We start from the raw sequence: 17,919 nt of genomic DNA, 5'->3' as shown, positions 1-17,919 counted from the left end.
GTAACAACATGTTTCCCCTGGCAAAATCTTCAATACAAACTGAAGAGTGATGTGGTTGATGATTCTTGGTCAGCGATCACGTGCTAGCGATAAGTAGTGTTGCCCACGAGACGAGACGAGACTTTGGTCTGTCTCGTCCCGTCTCGTCTCGAAAATATAAGTTTGTCTCGTCTCGTGTCTCGTCTTGTCTCGTCCCGTCTCGTCTCGTAAAAGTAAAGCAAGATATTATGCCAACAAAAGTTGAAACTGGAAGACATCACAAAATATTATTCCCGAAAGTGGGTAAAACCTTAAAATATTTTGTTCACTGTATAGTGAGAATAAATAAGGTTCGTTAACCATAAGGACATTAATCTAATATATAAAATGTATGTATGTGTGTGTGTGTGTGTGTGTGTGTGTGTGTGTGTGTGTGTGTGTGTATGTTTGTTCCGGCATAACTCTCCACGCCTGGAGCGATTTCAACCAAACGTGGTACGCGTATCACTTGAAATCTCGAAAGAAATACTGTGGGGGTAAGACAGCCCTGGAGGTGGGGGTGGGGAGGGGGTGACATATAAAAATAAGCAAAAACGACCTATATTAGTGTGTTATCCATAGTTTTCGGGGTCTCTAAGATGAATAGCGATACTCCTAATGCCGTTCAACTCCAAATTCATCACCTATCGGGATGGGGGTTGAGAGGGGGTGAAAATTAAAATGTCAAAAATTACCAAGATTAGTGTCGAATCCATAGTATTTGGAGTTGCTAAGCTAATTGGTGACATTAACGGTGACCAAACTTAGTACACATATGAACTACACTATGGAAAGAAATACTGTGGGAGTAAGACACCCCTGGCACCCTTAGGGTCGGGGGTGAGAAAGGGGTGATATTTAAAAATAATCATCGAAAACGACCGATATTAGTGTAGAATCCATAGTTTCCGAGGTCGATAAGATGAATAGGGACACTCCCAATGCCGTTCAACTCCAAGACACCCCTGGCACCCCTAAGGGTGGAGTAGGAATGGGGTGACATGTAAATATTAAAAAAAACTACCGATATTAGTGTGGAATCAATAGTTTTCGGGGTCGCTAAGATGAAAGTGACACTCCTAATGCCGTTCAACTCCAAGACACCTCTGGCACACCTAGGGAAGGGGGTGGGAAGGGGGTGAAATGTAAAACGACCGATATTAGTGTGGAATCAATAGTTTTCGGGGTCGCTAAGATGAATAGTGACACTCCCAATGCCGTTCAACTCCAAGTTCATTTTACACTATAGTTAGAATTGAATGTTTTCCTGTTTAATAGAAGATTGGGATAAATAAATACCCGAGCAACGACGGGCAATCAGCTAGTATTTAATATAATGTTTGTTATTTACCAATAGGTAGAGAATGAAATCTACTTTGTTGTTTTTCTGCCTTCAATCAACTCTTTTATCCATCGTACACTAAGGGAGCTTTCAGACCGAAGCAACAAGCGACAGGCGACAAGCCGCATGGGGAGTTTGCACCGAAGTTACGATCAACACGGGCCCCTTCCTTATATAGGCAAATATTCACCCCATAGTATGCATACCAACTAACAGACCGAGGCTACACTATGCACGATATTAAGTTTCAGCGATAAAGAACACGAACACCTTGTCGTGTTACTTCGGTTCGGGAGGTCACATTTACTGAGTGTTCGATTCCAAGCGGTTGCTTGTCACTTCTCGCCTGTCGACTGTCGCCTGTCGCGTGTCGCTTTGGTCTGTAAGCTCCCTTGAGGGAGCGTTCAGAACGAAGTGACAAGCGACATGGTAGTTCACACGTGACACAGGCAACTTCAGTTTATTAGCAAGCATTCACAGTCCGAGGCAACATGACGCACGGTATTCAGAAAACGGTCTAATCCGTTCAACACGCAAGCGACAATCGACCCCGAACAGTTTGTTGCGTCGCTTCAGTTGCAAGGTTTCATGTAAGAGAGAGTTCAAACCGAAGCGACACGCGACACGACACATGCTGCTTGGGAATTAGCCCATCAACAGCAGTATTGCACACCTTGGTGGCATGAGACGCCGTGCAAGCCTGCGTTCGATTGGTGGAATCTCCAAGCGACACAAGGTTTTCGCACCGAAGTGACAAGCGACACAAGCTCCTTTAGTCTCTAAGCAGGCTTTCCCCACGCACGCGCTACCATCGGATAGAGGCGACACAATGCACTACATTAGAAAACGGTCAAGTCCCGCTCGTCATGTCGCTTCGGTTCTGAAGGTTATATTTATTACTGAGGGTTCGTTTCCAAGTGGCAGGCGTCGCTTCTTGCCTCTTGCATGTCGCTTTTTACTTCTTTGACTTCAGGCAATATAGATTCTTTACGTCAACGTAGAGTATGTAACTAAAATATATTGGCCTATTACCAGTTTTTGGTGAGAAATCTTTAGAGTTTGCAACCAGTACCGAGGATGGAGCTGTTGATTTTGAGAAGAGGGATCGCAATGAATGAACTGTTTGTGCTGGCGAGAATTTTATGACGATTGTCCCCAATAAGGCTGGAAGAGGACCTACACTAAATAATGGCAGTGGCTACCTCCACATCGTTTGGCGCAATGATGAATGGAAGGAAGCCCTTGGGGTATCAGTTGTTGAGGAAATTTCAGGATTTTTCAACTGGGCAAATTCGTTACGGGTATCGTGTGGCGAATTACGTTTTGCGAGGGGGAATCTTACAAAAATAACTCGAAAGATCTTGCTAAAGAATCGAAGAAATCTTGGAACATCCAGAAATATGGAGAAATAAGAGAATGCTTAACCGACACAAGAAATTAATTAGAAATGAGATGTTGATATGGGCAGTGATAAAAAATATATTTTCCCAGCGACACGTGCAGCTGATCGTGCTATTTAGGTTCGGAAATTGACATAGGTTGTTACTTATGTGGTCTGGTCACTTATTACTTCGGTCTGACCTATGGGACAAACAACACAGGACAGGCGAAAAGCGAGAAGTGTCGCTTGCGAACGAACCAACAGTAATAAATGCAATTTTTCGTGCCGAAGCGCCGCGACAAGCAGGAGAGGATAACGATCACCCAGGGAAGTTATGCCACAAATTGATTACATTTCCTCACAGAATTCAGGTGTTTTCTTGCTCCAATTTTAGTTTCCATGTCTTCCCTTTTTGCCGAATCCCGTTTCGCACAATTACCCAGTGACGCATTATATCATGTTTCCCATCCAAGTAAAAATTTCGGCGAAAGCGGAATTCTCGTTTCGCCGATTATTTTGAAGGGAGGGGATTCTCCCTCGACTGGGAAATGTCATGTGCGTTATAGCAGTAGTTTTTACTTTAAAGGCGTTAAATATGTTTAAGATGTTTTAAGGATAAACAAATAATAAATTTCGTTACTATGGAAAAGCAAACAAAGCCCGCAATTTTCGTAATTTTCGTAAGGTTTACAATATTTTTCATAAATTTTCCATTCAAAGAAATTGTCGAGAATACTTCTCTCTCACAATATTTTTATACAGATAGATATCTGAATCGGTATTTTAGCAAAGTACTTCTATCTGGAGTACTATTACAGATTAAAATTACTAAGCTTGAATACATTGAAAAATGGATGTAATACTGGATTTTGGAAGAGTATAAAAACTAAATAAGATAGCCTTTTTTATGTAATAGACGCTGATTTGGGTTTCCAAAGAATATCCTTTACTCCGAATAAATAAATATTCGCAACTGATTAATTATTTTGTTTGTATTTTTTCTGAGAATTTCGAGACGAGACGAGACTTTTCACGAGCCGTCTCGTCTCGTCTCGAATTTTGAAACGCTTGTCCCGTCTCGTGGGCACCACTAGCGATAAGGATAGTGATAAAGCTAACCGTCAAACAATGGATGTTTATTGAAATACGCAAACAGCCGCTGTTGTCACGAACCCTTATTTTGCACGCCGGAGCACATCAGGCGATAATGTATTTCTTCGAAACTCGAACCAATCTTCAAAAACTAATATATTCGTTATTAGCACCCTCAAATTAGTAAGTATTGGTTACTTTTATCTCCGAAGCATTTTCATTGTTGACCAGTGTTATTTTTATCTGGCAACTCTGGCGGTGCCCGAGTTGCCAGTACCTAAATCGACTCTGCCACCACTGGTCATGTTCAGTCAATCTTTAAACTGCTGAATATACTTCCCCATTGAGACTTAATTGAAAGAACCCGTCACAAGGACTGTACATACCTGAGCTCTTAAGTTCGACCAAGTGTCTAAGCAGATACCAGTAAACTTATTCGCTTATTTCTTTCTTTTATTCTCCGTAGAATATATATATTTGTGCACGAAACCAGGAAGAACCTTTTCTCTGGCTTGGTTCAAATCAACATTGTATTATAGGAATAAGCTAGCCAATCAGAGACGTAAACGATTAGATTATATGTTTGACTCTTGTATCAACAGGATTTGTGCAACCTGAGGCAGTCTGTCGTAATTTTGTAGTTCATGTACAGAAAATAATGGGAAAGAGGAGGGGGAATCTCCTGCTAATGGGTACAATTGTAAGTGCTGTTCTTATCTGCTACTGTGTATTCTGAGAAGTAATCAACGACAAGGTTTTAATATTTGCTGCCTTTGTTTTTACTTATGTACACATCTGCGGTATAAATAGTTAAGGTGGCATCACCAGGAAAAACGGACGAGACACGTGGAGCGAAACAGTGAGAACTGGTAAATGTGTGTTTATGCAGCTTTGAGGAAAAGATTTATAAAACAGTCAAAGGAAATGTTAATATTTAGCTATCTTTAAATTTATCTAGAACAGAAGTTACTCGTGTTCAGTGTGTAAAAACAAGCAGAAATGTTGGAATTGGAATTTTATTGCCTTGGGACGAACCGGGTTCTTGCACCTTATGCTGATACAGTGTTGCCAGTATTAAGGAGAAAATGTTATGATATAACATTTTGAAGTGAAATGGGAAAATCTTAGGTATCGCAAACGATACGTTTCAAGCAGTAGTGCGGTATTTGACAAATTTCCAGTAGGGAAGGATTTGAGAAAACACTTGTAATTGCATTTTCTTAATTTACGCCGCTTTTCTGCTTGTTTAAGTTAATTGCAAGGAATCAGTGACGTGCACTGAGGAGTAGTGAGTCTATCAGTAATAGATCAATGATCTCACGCTTTCACGTGCTTCTCACCCCTAAGTAGGATCGCCAGGCAGGCTGGAAGAAGGTACTGCAGGGCCGCGGAAAGGGAAGGTTTCTGTTTACTTCCCCTACCTCCTCGTCTCGAACCCTCTGTCCAGTGCAATGGTTGAAATCCCATGCGTTCAGGTACCCCAGTCTATCACCTATATTGGTTTCCCCCGATTCCCCTTCATTTCACACGATAAGCTCGAGGGAGTAATTCTATTTACATCACAAATTTTCCGCATTATATTTATGTACAATAGCATATGGCTTCAAGTCTTATTAGTATTTGAAGGGTTCGGGTGTGAAACATGGTAAGTGACATTTGGTAATTTTTGAGTAACAAAGTAAAATGTGCCATCCTTCAATTTTCGAGTGAAATTGCAATGTCATACAATTTGCATAGGACTCAGTGAAGCCTTCTGAAATTGGTAAACACAAAATATGTCACTCACCATGTTTTACACCCAAGTCCTTCGTTTATGAAATGGGAATGTGAGTATTTTGTATGCGGACGAATTACTGGAAACAGCTCCTTTTTCTCCAATAAAAAAGGAAATCATGTAAATACATTAAAACACTCTCTTTCTTGTTTTAGTAATATTATCTTTAAATACACTAGTCTCTTTCCCGCAAGTATGAGAATTGATCAATACATTTTGATAATTTTGGTGGTTGGTGTATTATACATTATCAGACAATGCACAGTGAAAAACTCTACGGTCACATTACGTACACAAAACCTCTTATCTGTTTTCTCGCTGTGCTAATTTACATTTTTGCCATTTCACGTCTGGTTTCTTAACTTTAATTGCGATGCGACAATAAAAATGGAACGAACTCATGGTAGTGACGAGGAAAGTCATAAACATTCATACTCGGAATTTGAACTCAAGACCTTTCTTCCACGTGCTTTGTTTTCAAAGAGCGCATTCTTAAAATTCTCTGTCTGTGTGTGTGTGTGCTTGCGTGCAAACGCCCAAACAAAAAAGTTTCTAACAGAGGTCAGGCTGCTGAAAAAGTATTTTGAATGTAGAAAAGTGGTCAAAATAATTCAAATTACTTATTTCTTCAAGAAAATTAAGTCCGAAAGGGGATTTATGACCACCATAACAGCCTTTTCCAGTTTGTATTTATTTTTATCCTCTCTTGTTCTACATGTTTAATTGCAAAATGAGGACTAATCTATTATAACGTTATAAGCAAATCCTGCTTAATTTTCGAAGTGAAACTTCATAGAGGATTCAGATATTTGCACACGTCGATACAGATAAATAAAAATTAGGTTTCGTGCTAAGTTATCACTTCCATGAAATTGTTAAATTCTCTCGTCTGTATTGCATTTATCTATGCATTTGGGTGTCTGGAGGTAATACGCGATGCTTTAAAGCCATAATCACTTGCTACCCCAAGTGCCGACGTCACCGAACGTCACTGACGTAGATGATGAATACAGTTTTTGGGATTCGAACCGAGGAACTGTATTATGTGATTGCATAATAGGCATTTTTATATTCTGATGTAATTTTTCAATATTTTAGAGCAAAACTCTCTCGCAAATTTCTAATTGGTTTGATTGATTTGGTTTATTTTACTTGGATGAGTGATGATGTGATGAAATTGATCAATGGACACTCACAATCATCCATACCCAGGCCGGGATTCGAATCCGGTACCCCTGACGTCATAGGGTGATGTGCTAACCTCTCCGCCACGGGGACTGGCGTCTCTAATTGGATTGAAATACTCATTCACTAATATTAATAAATAATTTGAACAACTTTTAATCCTTAGAATTTTCAAGCATCGGTTCCGGTTCCGTGGAAATCGGCATAAGGGTATGGGTATCTGTTAAAAGCAGGCCTAATAAAAATCGATTTGATGGAAATTATAATATACACCTTATCAATGAAATTTTGTGTAAGAGAATTGATTTGATTTGATTTAGTTTATTTTACTTCGCGTTTTGTGCCTCTTGGCTAATTTGCGTAGATGGGGATGAGTGATGAAATGATGAAATTGATGAATGGACATTCACAAACAACCAAGCCCGACCGGGATTCGAACCCGGGACCCTTGGCGTCGCGTGTAAGAGAATTATTACATACCATCGATTACAAATGAACACAATAGTAAATGTTGACCGCAGTGTTATATTTAGACCTGGGTGCAGTACGCTCAGGCCCTAGGAGTTCACAAATTTGAGGCGGAAGAATTAAATGTGATCTGGCACTTACTAGCACTTTTGTCTTCGAGCTATTTTCTTGAAATACACTGGTGGGCATTTTGAGAAAAAAAGTTTGGATGTTTTCAAATCAATGGGTGTTTCTGTAACTATTTTGAATACTGATCACGGAAATGACATCAATTTCTATCCATTACGTCAGGATTTTTCTGCACGTCACTGAGTTAAATCAACCCACCATATTATAACATTGAGTATTCGTATTGGACACTTTGTGAAGGAAATTTTTATGAGGGATTTCGAAAATAAAACTACGAAATCAAAGCCATTATAATTTTTATGCTAATGTGTCATATGAAGGTGGGAGCTGGAGTAAATGCAAACAATTTTACATGCATTATTGGTTCAAAATTGGAGGATTTGATTTGTAGAAAATCAATATTTTACCAGCATCAAAACAGAGCCATCTATTGAGGAAAAAATTGAATTAACCATTTTATTAAAATTCTGACGTGATGGTAAAAAATGGATGCCTTCTGCGTGATCAGCATTTAAATTACTTCCTTAATCAGCTATTGGTTTGCAAAACGACCGAAATTTCCCTTGTATAAATTTATTTTATTGCGTTGTAATGGAATGGCGAAGATGAGAATTGTGAAATGTGAAAAATCCTGACGTAATGGGAAAAAAATGGATGTCATTTCTGTGATCAGCATTGAAAATATTTCCAGAATCACTTATTGATTAGGAAATAACCGAAATGTCTCTTTTGTTACGTTATGTAATAAATGTACTGAAATGGGCGATTATCATAATTTTATTCTGAAATTATGAAAAATTCTGTTATTCTCACTTTTTCAATTGAAGATGAAGTTACAAGGCAGAGGACTAAATCTGCATTCAGTACAAAAACATTATTGTGAACACCCGTATGTGAACCGCACGTGACGCCTCTGCTTGGCGGTCAATTTTAGGTGACCGTGAGCACTAAGCATCTCATTGATTAGAAAATATGACATCACATGAGCTACAAATTTTCATCATGTTTCAAAGATCGAAAACATAGGAAATAGGATCAAGATAGTAAAAAAAATACCGAAATATGTTGTTTTATGTAAAGTAAATTAGCAAATATGTAATATCCTGACAAATATGTAACAATATGTAACATAACATTTATGCAAAATCATGTTAGTTATATAATTCGTTGACATTTTCGTGTTCAACGTATGTATCTAGAAATGAATAGAATATGTAACTGCATACAAATCCGAGCTCTATTGATAAGCGTTGCATCGAGAGTTCCAGTTGTACATACAGTTCAATAAGTACAACACACCTCAATTATCGCGTATAACGATAAGAGCCTTTGCAGTCCGCCGCCAAATTTTGCGGGAAAGTGAAACGAGAATATTGTTAAGACTTTCGATTGGGGATCGATTATAAAGTCATGTTATGTCAATCTTCTATATAGGCTTTGATAACAGAAGAATCCCTCGCATGGTGTCGTTCTAATTCCGAACAGTCCTAATTGCGAACACTTGCTGCCTGAACAGGAATAACCTCGAAGAGCTGTGTCCTAATTGCGAACAGTTGCTGCCTGAACAGGAATAACCTCGAAGGGATGCGTCCTAATTGCGAACATTTGCTGTCTGAACAGGAATAACATCGAAGGGCTGTGTCCTAATTGCGAACTCATTTTTATGCCTTGAGACCCATAACACTTCACACTTCCTGTGCCTTTTTAACGATTTTTTTAAAGGGATTCGGTCCCACACTTGAGACTGGTCAGTGTCTTGTGGATCACAGTTGAAACAGGAAATTCGAAATGATTAAACTCATTGTGGAAGTATATATAACACCGGCCCAGGGACGGCGCAAGGGGTGGGCGAGGGTGGGCAACCGCCTACCCAAAAATTCGCCTGCCCACCCGATTGCCCACTTGAACAAATTCAAGATGTAAGTGATTAGGAAAATATGAATGCTTCAATAAGAAAAGTATATTCTTGTCTTGACGCCATACACATTTTTCTTATGAATGTTGTCGATAGTATGGCGATGAATAATACTTGTCATGTGTATCTCTCAATTAAAACTTGAAACATGATCCAGTTTAAACTTTTGTGGCTAGAAGTAGTGCAATATCTGGCTATAACCAAAGTGCATGTTTTACGAGGTGGGAAGTACAAAATCATTCAGAATGGAACAAATATCTTAAAACTACCTAACAGGTAACTAAAAACATATTATGGTATGAAACAGATCCATGACAAGGCTTTCTTATCCTAGCGTTATGGGTAATGGGTATTTACATATTTCGAGAGTATGATAACAATCAGAGGGAGCCAAGTTCATACAAACATTTGGGAGGGGGCAAGATTGACAACAATATTTTTTTATAATGTATATACTTCTTGAGAAATTTGGAGGGCAGAAAGTGCCCCCTAAATGATTTATTGAATTGGTGTTTTAAGTCCACTTTATGCACAGTAAGGCTAATCGGGACTGAACCTACAGTTTAAAGTGGGATCCGAGCCACTATGAGCCTCCACCGGGTATCGAACCCGGGACCCTTTGATTACAAGGCGACGACAATACCATACCATACCATACCATCGGCGAGGCCAGTGCCCCCTAAAATTGACGCCTGTGGTGATAAATGTAAATAAGTGAATGAAACTTTTTCCAAGAGTTTTAAAGCGCTACGAACAAGAGAAGAATTGCAAATTTGATGAAGAAAAAGGGGGAGGAAGGGTGGGTGTAAGGGGTGGGTTCCCTTCTCCCTCCCCGGGAGAGAGAACACGGAGAGAGAGAGAGAGAGAGAGAGAGAGCGAGAGAATAAAAAAGAAAATTGTTTTTTTTCTTTTCCCCCCAAGGAACTGCTTTCTCTTCAGAGAAGAAAGAGATGCTCCTCTTTTCCTTTCTTTGTTTCTCTCTCTCTCTCTCTTTCTTTCTAGGGAAGGGAGAGATTTCTTCTTCTCCCTTCTGTTTCATTCCGGGCTCCTTTCTCTTCGGGTCTTCTTCCTTTCTATCTTTATTTCCTTCTTTCTGAATACAGCGCCTTGAATAACGTAGTGTGGAAAACGGCACAGTTCTGCGCGCTCTGGCTGGTTCTACTCGAAAATGATCCGCTAGAGGCGCTGGTGTTGAACCCGGTGCTTGGTATTCGTCTGCTTATAATGGAAGTAAATGGAGTTTTCGCTGCAACGTCTGATTCTTTTACATGAAGCATTTCTATGAATGTGATAATTGCTATGATATTTGGTACAGTGCTCGCGAAGATATTAACAAACATTCTAGACAGTCGACCACGTCCTGTTTTCGTCATACTTTTGTTAATAATACGGGAGAAAAAATACGCGTGGAATGCTCTTGGCAACTAAATTTTTTTGTATGCATTAAGTTCATGATTATTATCATCATCATAATTTCTTTTAAAGATATACACACTGAAGCATATGTATTTTGGATATTTACTGTCTCTTTTCTTCCGCTTTAAACTAATCGCGGCGATGATGATAATGATGATTCCATGAAACGACAAGGGGAACCCCACAAAACTTTCTTAGTGCCATCGACATAAGTGTAAGGAAACTTTCAAACCAATGGGACAAGCGACACGGGATGTTCACACTGTCACACTAGTGACACACACTTCCAGACTGTAAAATAGCATTCATTGCACATGAGTATCCAAACAGAAAACGACATGTTCATATGGCGTATTCACGTGCTACTTGTTACTTCGGCCGGAAAGCTCCTTAAAGGAAGGGTACTCAGACCGAAGCGACGCGCTACAGGGTGACAAGTGACATAGTGCCTTCAGTCTATTAGCAAGCGTTCGCTGCTAATTGTGCGAACAACAGATAGGCGACACGACAAACAGCACATTACAACAACAGATCTAGGCGACACGATAAGTCACACGTGTCGCTTTGTCGCTTGTGCGTCGCTCAAACTGGGCCATTTCCTCAATAGTTTGCAACATGTTGCCGTGGTTTGTTGTTCGCGCATGCACGATGCAATGAGCGTCTTGCTTTAGGGAGATTGCGCACCAAAGCGACAAGGGGGACGCGACACTTGTCGCTTGAGGATTTCACCAACCGAATGCTGGCCTGTGCTTCCCGTCATGCCCCTACGATGTGAAATGTTGCTCTTGATTGGCTCGTTTCCAAGCAACATGTGTCGCTTCGGTGTGAAAGTTACCTTGGACCGAAGGACCCGTGTCGCTTTGGTGTGAAATCCTCGTATCGTTTGTTGCGTGTCGCTTTGGTGTAAAATCTCCTTGAGGAAACGGTGCAGTCAGAGCTTTTGTCCCTACGGTTCGAAAGGCTGCATTGATTACGGACTGCTCGATTCCAAGCCACACTTGTGGTTTGTCGCCTCGGTATAAAATATCTCTCAGGATACTATTTATATTCTAATAACATAGAAAAATAAAACTCTAGTACACAATCCAACACCTGACGTCCGGAATCACTTTGCGATGTTTCTTCTTGTGTTACGCATGCTATTTACTTATTAATTTTATTTTACTTTTCTTTCCAAATTAATGTCATTTCGTGACTGCAAATCACTCCACAAATATAACTGTTTCCATCAATTCACGTACCGCCTTTCAAGACAAACAAATCTACATAATATATTCCAAAAACTAACAAAGCCGCATTACTTTCATAAGAAAATTAGCACCGACATTGATCGCACTGCCATCTACGTTTCTCATCCGTATGGGGAACCAGTTTCTTGGGTCGTTTTCCTCACCTTGTTATTCAAGGCGCTGTAGTTCTGAATAAAGAGAGAGAGAGAGAAGGGGGGGGGGAGAGGAAAGAAGAGGAATAGCCTCTCATCTTTACAGTCTCCTCCTCTCCTCTCGCATAACCCCCCCCCCCCCCCGAAAGGTGAAAGAGAAGTGAGTATGTCCCGGTCCTCTGTTCTCTCTCGGGAGGAAGAAGAGCCATTTCTCTCTCTTTGGAAGAAAGAAAAGTAAAGAGAAAGGAGTCGAGAGGAAGAAAGCTTGCTGACGGAGTGAGCTCTCTTTCTTCTTCCACCCCTTCCCACCCCACCCCTAGAAGAGGAAATGGGTGGCGGAATGGTTGAAAATCCTCTCTCTTCCCAGAAAAAAGAAGAAGCATATTCCTCTCTTCCTCTCTTCCTCTAGAGAGAGAGAGAGAGAGAGAGAGCTTTTCTCTCTCTCTGTTTTGCTCTAAGATACTTTCCACAATATAGTATTTAAAAGTATTTGTTTTCGAAAGTGCTATGTATATTTCTATCGAACCCTATCGACCTGTTTTCCCTGCATTGGCTTACTTCAGGAAGCGATCGCTTCCTTAATTGCATAGATTTTTCAATACTCATTTTGCGCAATATCCTTTATTTTTATTATTTTTCAGTGATATCTTGCGTGAAAATTCTCGTTTTTATGCTTGGAAGGTTTAGTGCAGAATGATATAAAATTGTGCGTTCCTTGTGTGTTTTAAAACTTTCACAATAAGACATAAATGCAAAGATTCTTATGCAGTTATCAATTTGTCAAACCCCATGAGCCAAATAAAAGGATCATTCATTAACCCTTATCGAGTAAGCAGCACTCTTTCCAGTTACAAACTCACAATATTATAACTGGATATTGAACATCATTCATTTGAATTATGGAGAAAACAAAATCAATCTTCACTGTACCACTGTCTCCATTCTTGAACATCTAATAATAAAGAAGAGCAGTTGAAACTTGCACAAATGAAAATGTCGAATTTTGGCATGGGCAAACTCGAATTGCGCACAAAACCTGGCCAGAGATGAATGTTGATAAAAAGGTAAAGTGCTCCCCTGTGTTTAGCGTTTATGAAACGCATATACTTTCTATCTGCCCACCCTAATTTATCAATATATGGGTCCTGCCCACCCGGTCAAAATTTTCTGGCGCCGCCCCTGCACCGGCCTGCATGGATTTGAATGACTCTCAGATGACTGTTGTCTCTGAATAATTGTAGCATGATGATTCCAAAAATGAAATCCATTTGTACACATCACATCTAGTTTGTTTTTTTCACAAAACAGGAATATATTAACTGCTTTAATTTCACAATATAAATATTGGTTTTCTACAATACAAATCCTCCAATATTTTGAACGGTAAATGCATATAGAATTTGGACCTAAAACGGATTAGTACAGGTGAGTGGAGAGGGTTACATATTATACAACTGCATAATCTGTATTCATACTGTTGCGTTCTGTTGCCGCGTATCCCAAGAATCATGTAATTGGTTTGAGTTGGTGTTTTAAGTCCACTTTATGCACAGTAAGGCTAATCGGGACTGGACCTACAGTTTAAAGTGGGATCCGAACCACTTGTGCCTCCACCGGGTATCGAACCCGGGACCCCTTGATTACAAGGCAATGACGCTACCACTGCGCCATGGGGGAGGCCAGAATCATGTAATTAAACTTTTCTGACTTATCCTTTAAGCTTTATATCAAGTCTTCCACTCTTGGATGTCACCTATGTAGCTCTTTGTAGTTCCATCCCCCCACCACATTATTTGTCCGGTGCCTCCTGTTGAAGCAGTTCCACATCTCTTATGGCACCAAGGGTTTTAGAGACATTAAGACACGAATCAAAGTGTGATTGCGTCGACAGACTGAAAGGGTGAAATGACCTTGGATGGCTTTAAAAAGCAAGCTAGCTTTCTATCTGAGTCACAACCATTATTCGTTTTTCAAAACAGGCTTTTCAGTTCCATGTGTTCGCAATTAGGACATGGAATTATTTCTCACTTTTGTGTGTTCGCAGTTAGGACGATTTAGGCATTGTTCTCAATTAAGACTGCTCGCACACACCAGGTTAGCAAAGGTTCTGTTAAAATTTAGTGTACACATTTTTACAAAATGTTTATTGCAGTCAAATGATGACGATAAGAAGATGACGTAGAACATACTCTCTCCCATTCTCAGTATTATGTTCCCTATAAAGTGAAATCAGAAGTATTTAACCGTAATAAGCCCACTGGAGTAACGACCATAAACGAAAATAGGAGGAATGTACCTGTAAAAAGTTTCTCGGAAACAACAGATATGGAATTACATTCATTGACTCAAATAATCTTTAGTGAATATATTTCTCATTATTGATGAATTTACTCCACGTGTTGCGGATCAAGTCCACGGTGACTGATGCCAAAGCATCCTCGATCCTGGACTTTAATTCCTCCATGTCCGTAACTTTCTTTCTGTAGACGATGTCCTTCACGTAACCCCACATAAAGAAATGTAACGCTGAACAGTGACAGAAGATTTTGCTTCCCACAACCACAATTACAGCGCCTTGAATAACGTAGTGTCGAAAACGACCCAAGAAACTGGTTCCCCAGACGGATGACAATCATAGATGGCAGTGCGATCAATGTCGGTGCTAATTTTCTTATGAAAGTAATGCGGCTTTGTTAGTTTTTGGAATATATTATGTAGATTTGTTTGTCTTGAAAGGCGGTACGTGAATTGATGGAAACAGTTATATTTGTGGAGTGATTTGCAGTCACGAAATGACATTAATTTGGAAAGAAAAGTAAAATAAAATTAATAAATAAATAGCATGCGTAACACAAGAAGAAACATCGCAAAGTGATTCCGGACGTCAGGTGTTGGATTGTGTACTAGAGTTTTATTTTTCTATGTTATTAGAATATAAATAGTATCCTGAGAGATATTTTATACCGAGGCGACAAACCACAAGTGTCGCTTGGAAGCGAGCAGTCCGTAATCAATGCAGCCTTTCGAACCGTAGGGACACAAGCTCTGACTGCACCGTTTCCTCAAGGAGATTTTACACCAAAGCGACAAGCGACAAACGATACGAGGATTTCACACCAAAGCGACACGGGTCCTTCGGTCCAAGGCAACTTTCACACCGAAGCGACACATGTTGCTTGGAAACGAGCCAATCAAGAGCAACATTTCACATCGTAGGGGCATGACGGGAAGCACAGGCCAGCGTTCGGTTGCTGAAATCCTCAAGCGACAAGTGTCGCGTGCCGCTTGTCGCTTTGGTGCCACAAACTCCCTAAAGCAACACATTCATTGCATCGTGCATGCGCGAACAACAAACCACGGCACCAAATTGCAAGCTATTGAGGAAATGGCCCAGTTTGAGCGACGCACAAGCGACAAAGCGGCACGTGTGACTTATCGTGTTGCCTAGATCTGTTGTCGTAATGTGCGGTTTTTCGTGTCGCCTATCTGTTGTTCGCACAATTAGCAGCAAACGCTTGCCAATAGACTGAAGGCACCATGTCGCTTGTCACTTAGTTGGGAACTCCCCCTGTAGCGCGTCGCTTCGGTCTGAGCACTCTTCCTTTAAGGAGCTTTCCGACCGAAGTAACAAGTAGCACTCGAATACGCCATATGAACGTGTCGTTTGCTGTTTGGACCCTCATGTGCAATGAATGCTATTTTACAGTCTGAAAGTGTGTGTCACTAGTGTGACAGTGTGAACATCCCGTGTCGCTTGTCCCATTGGTTTGAAAGTTTCCTTACACTCATGTCGATCGCACTAAGAAAGTTTTGTGGGGTTCCCCTTGTCGTGTCATGGAATCATCATTATCATCATCGCCGAGATTAGTTTAAAGCGAAAAAAAGAGACAGTAAATATCCTAAATATAAATGCTTCAGTGTGTATATCTTTAAAAGAAATTATGATGATGATAATAATGAACCTAATTCATACACAAAAATTTAGTTGCCAAGAGCATTCCACGCGTATTTTTTCTCCCGTATTATTAACGAAAGTATGACGATAACAGGACGTGGTCGACTGTCTAGAATGTTTGTTAATATCTTCGCGACCACTGTACCAAATATCATAGCAATTATCACATTCATAGAAATGCTTCATGTAAAAGAATCAGACGTTGCAGCGAAAACTTCATTTACTTCCATTATAAGCAGACGAATACCAAGCACCGGGTTCAACACCAGCGCCTCTAGCGGATCATTTTCGAGTGGAACCAGCCAGAGTGCGCAGAACTGTGCCGTTTTCCACACTACGTTATTCAAGGCGCTGTACCACAACACACTTCTTCTTCTTCTTCTTCTTCTTCTTCTTCTTCATGCCCCTCACCGCTGGAATGGTAGCAGTCCCACAACACACACATTGCCTTTTACTGCACCGTCACCATTTTCACTGTTCTACTGTTTTGCCTCAAGTGTTGCCAAGTACACGGAATATTTGTTTTTAGATGTTCTTCATGTTAATACTAACGACCTCCACTCCACTTGCATAGAAAGTATTTTATAGACAACATTTATGGGGTGAATAATATCTGGACATGCTATATGATAGAATACAATACACAGCCCCGTAGCTAAATATTTCGGCGCCCTAGGCAGCATTGTGGTTTTTCGCCCTCCCCCTCAAAACATCGATATTTCCATCTTATTTCATGGTTTGTGGTATTTACATCCAACAAATTTTGAAATGAGGAAACAAAGAAAAACTCATAACATAGTTTATATTTTAAAACACATATAGTTTGCATTTCTGATTAAAAAATAGCTCAACATATTTAGGAATATTGCAGTTATGTCAGTGTCCCAATAACATCGTTAAGGCATAGTATTATTACTACTTTGCGAAGTTAAAAATTCCAAGTGTCCTCTGTTGCTTATTTTTTGTTGACTTTAATTTAAAAAAAAACTTCGAATAGCGTCCTATGCTTCAGCCCCCCTAGCCTCGAGGGCCTGACATGCAAATTAAACCAAATGCATAACACTGACATTTTAAATTCATATTCATCTCTTACACAGAGACATCTTACCTAGCTAGATTACTGCATTCAGCAACTACCGTTGTTCACTCATTCATTCGTAGCGCATGGAAATGTGACGATTTCTGTTTGTATTTGAGTGGCCTTGTCTCACATAACACGGAAACACCATATGCCATTATCTCCTCGACAACTTGCAAACTGAATGAGATATGGATACTTGACATTATTAACTCGCCTGCAGAACCTACTTTCTGTTGGATTCCTACAGCTATTTTAGATATGCAGTGAAGAGCACAACCAATACTCCAGGTGAGAGTGCCAAATCATTAAAGATTGGTGAAGGGGAAGTCCACTCGCACACACACACACACACACACACACACACACATATTCATTCATTCATTGTTTTCTGCCTAGGTGCAGGTCTTTCCTTGCAGCTTCCATGCTGCTCGATCCTCAGCTCTTCACTTTGTAGCATCGTAGGACTCATTTATTTTGATGTCGTCAATCATTTCGAATCTCCTTCTTCCCCGAATCTTCTTTCCATTGACCATCCCTTCAATAGCATCCCTTAGGATACAGTTTCTTCTCATATTGTGGCCCAACTAATTTCAATTTCTTTTTCTCTTCATGATTGATCTCTTTTCCCTAACTCTTTCTAGCACTGCTTCATTTCTCACTTTTTTTCTGCCCATTTCACCCGTTCCATTCCTCTGCATAACCACATTTCCAAAGCTTCCAGTCGCTTTTTCTCACTTGTTCTCAGTGTCCATGTTTTCGCACCATATAGGGCTACACTCCAT

The 17,919-nt window shown here is 40.1% G+C and overlaps 1 protein-coding gene across 2 annotated transcripts in view; it reads right to left on the bottom strand.

The window, feature by feature from the left end:
- The window catches only part of LOC146005270 (sodium-coupled monocarboxylate transporter 1-like), a 64,433-nt gene extending 60,105 nt beyond the window's left edge, over window positions 1-4,328 (bottom strand). For both annotated transcript variants that reach the window (XM_083144383.1, XM_083144384.1), the window contains exon 1: window positions 4,220-4,328. The gene's annotated coding sequence lies outside the window, so the exon portion shown is untranslated. The remainder of the gene's footprint in view (window positions 1-4,219) is intronic.
- Window positions 4,329-17,919: the final 13,591 nt, after the last annotated feature.

The sequence above is a fragment of the Lepisma saccharinum genome, chromosome 23 (genome assembly GCF_977018435.1).
Source record: "Lepisma saccharinum chromosome 23, izLepSacc3.1, whole genome shotgun sequence".
In the NCBI taxonomy this organism is placed as follows: domain Eukaryota; kingdom Metazoa; phylum Arthropoda; class Insecta; order Zygentoma; family Lepismatidae; genus Lepisma; species Lepisma saccharinum.
The sequence above is the reverse complement of the archived record's forward strand: the minus strand, read 5'-3'. Positions and strand labels throughout refer to the sequence as shown.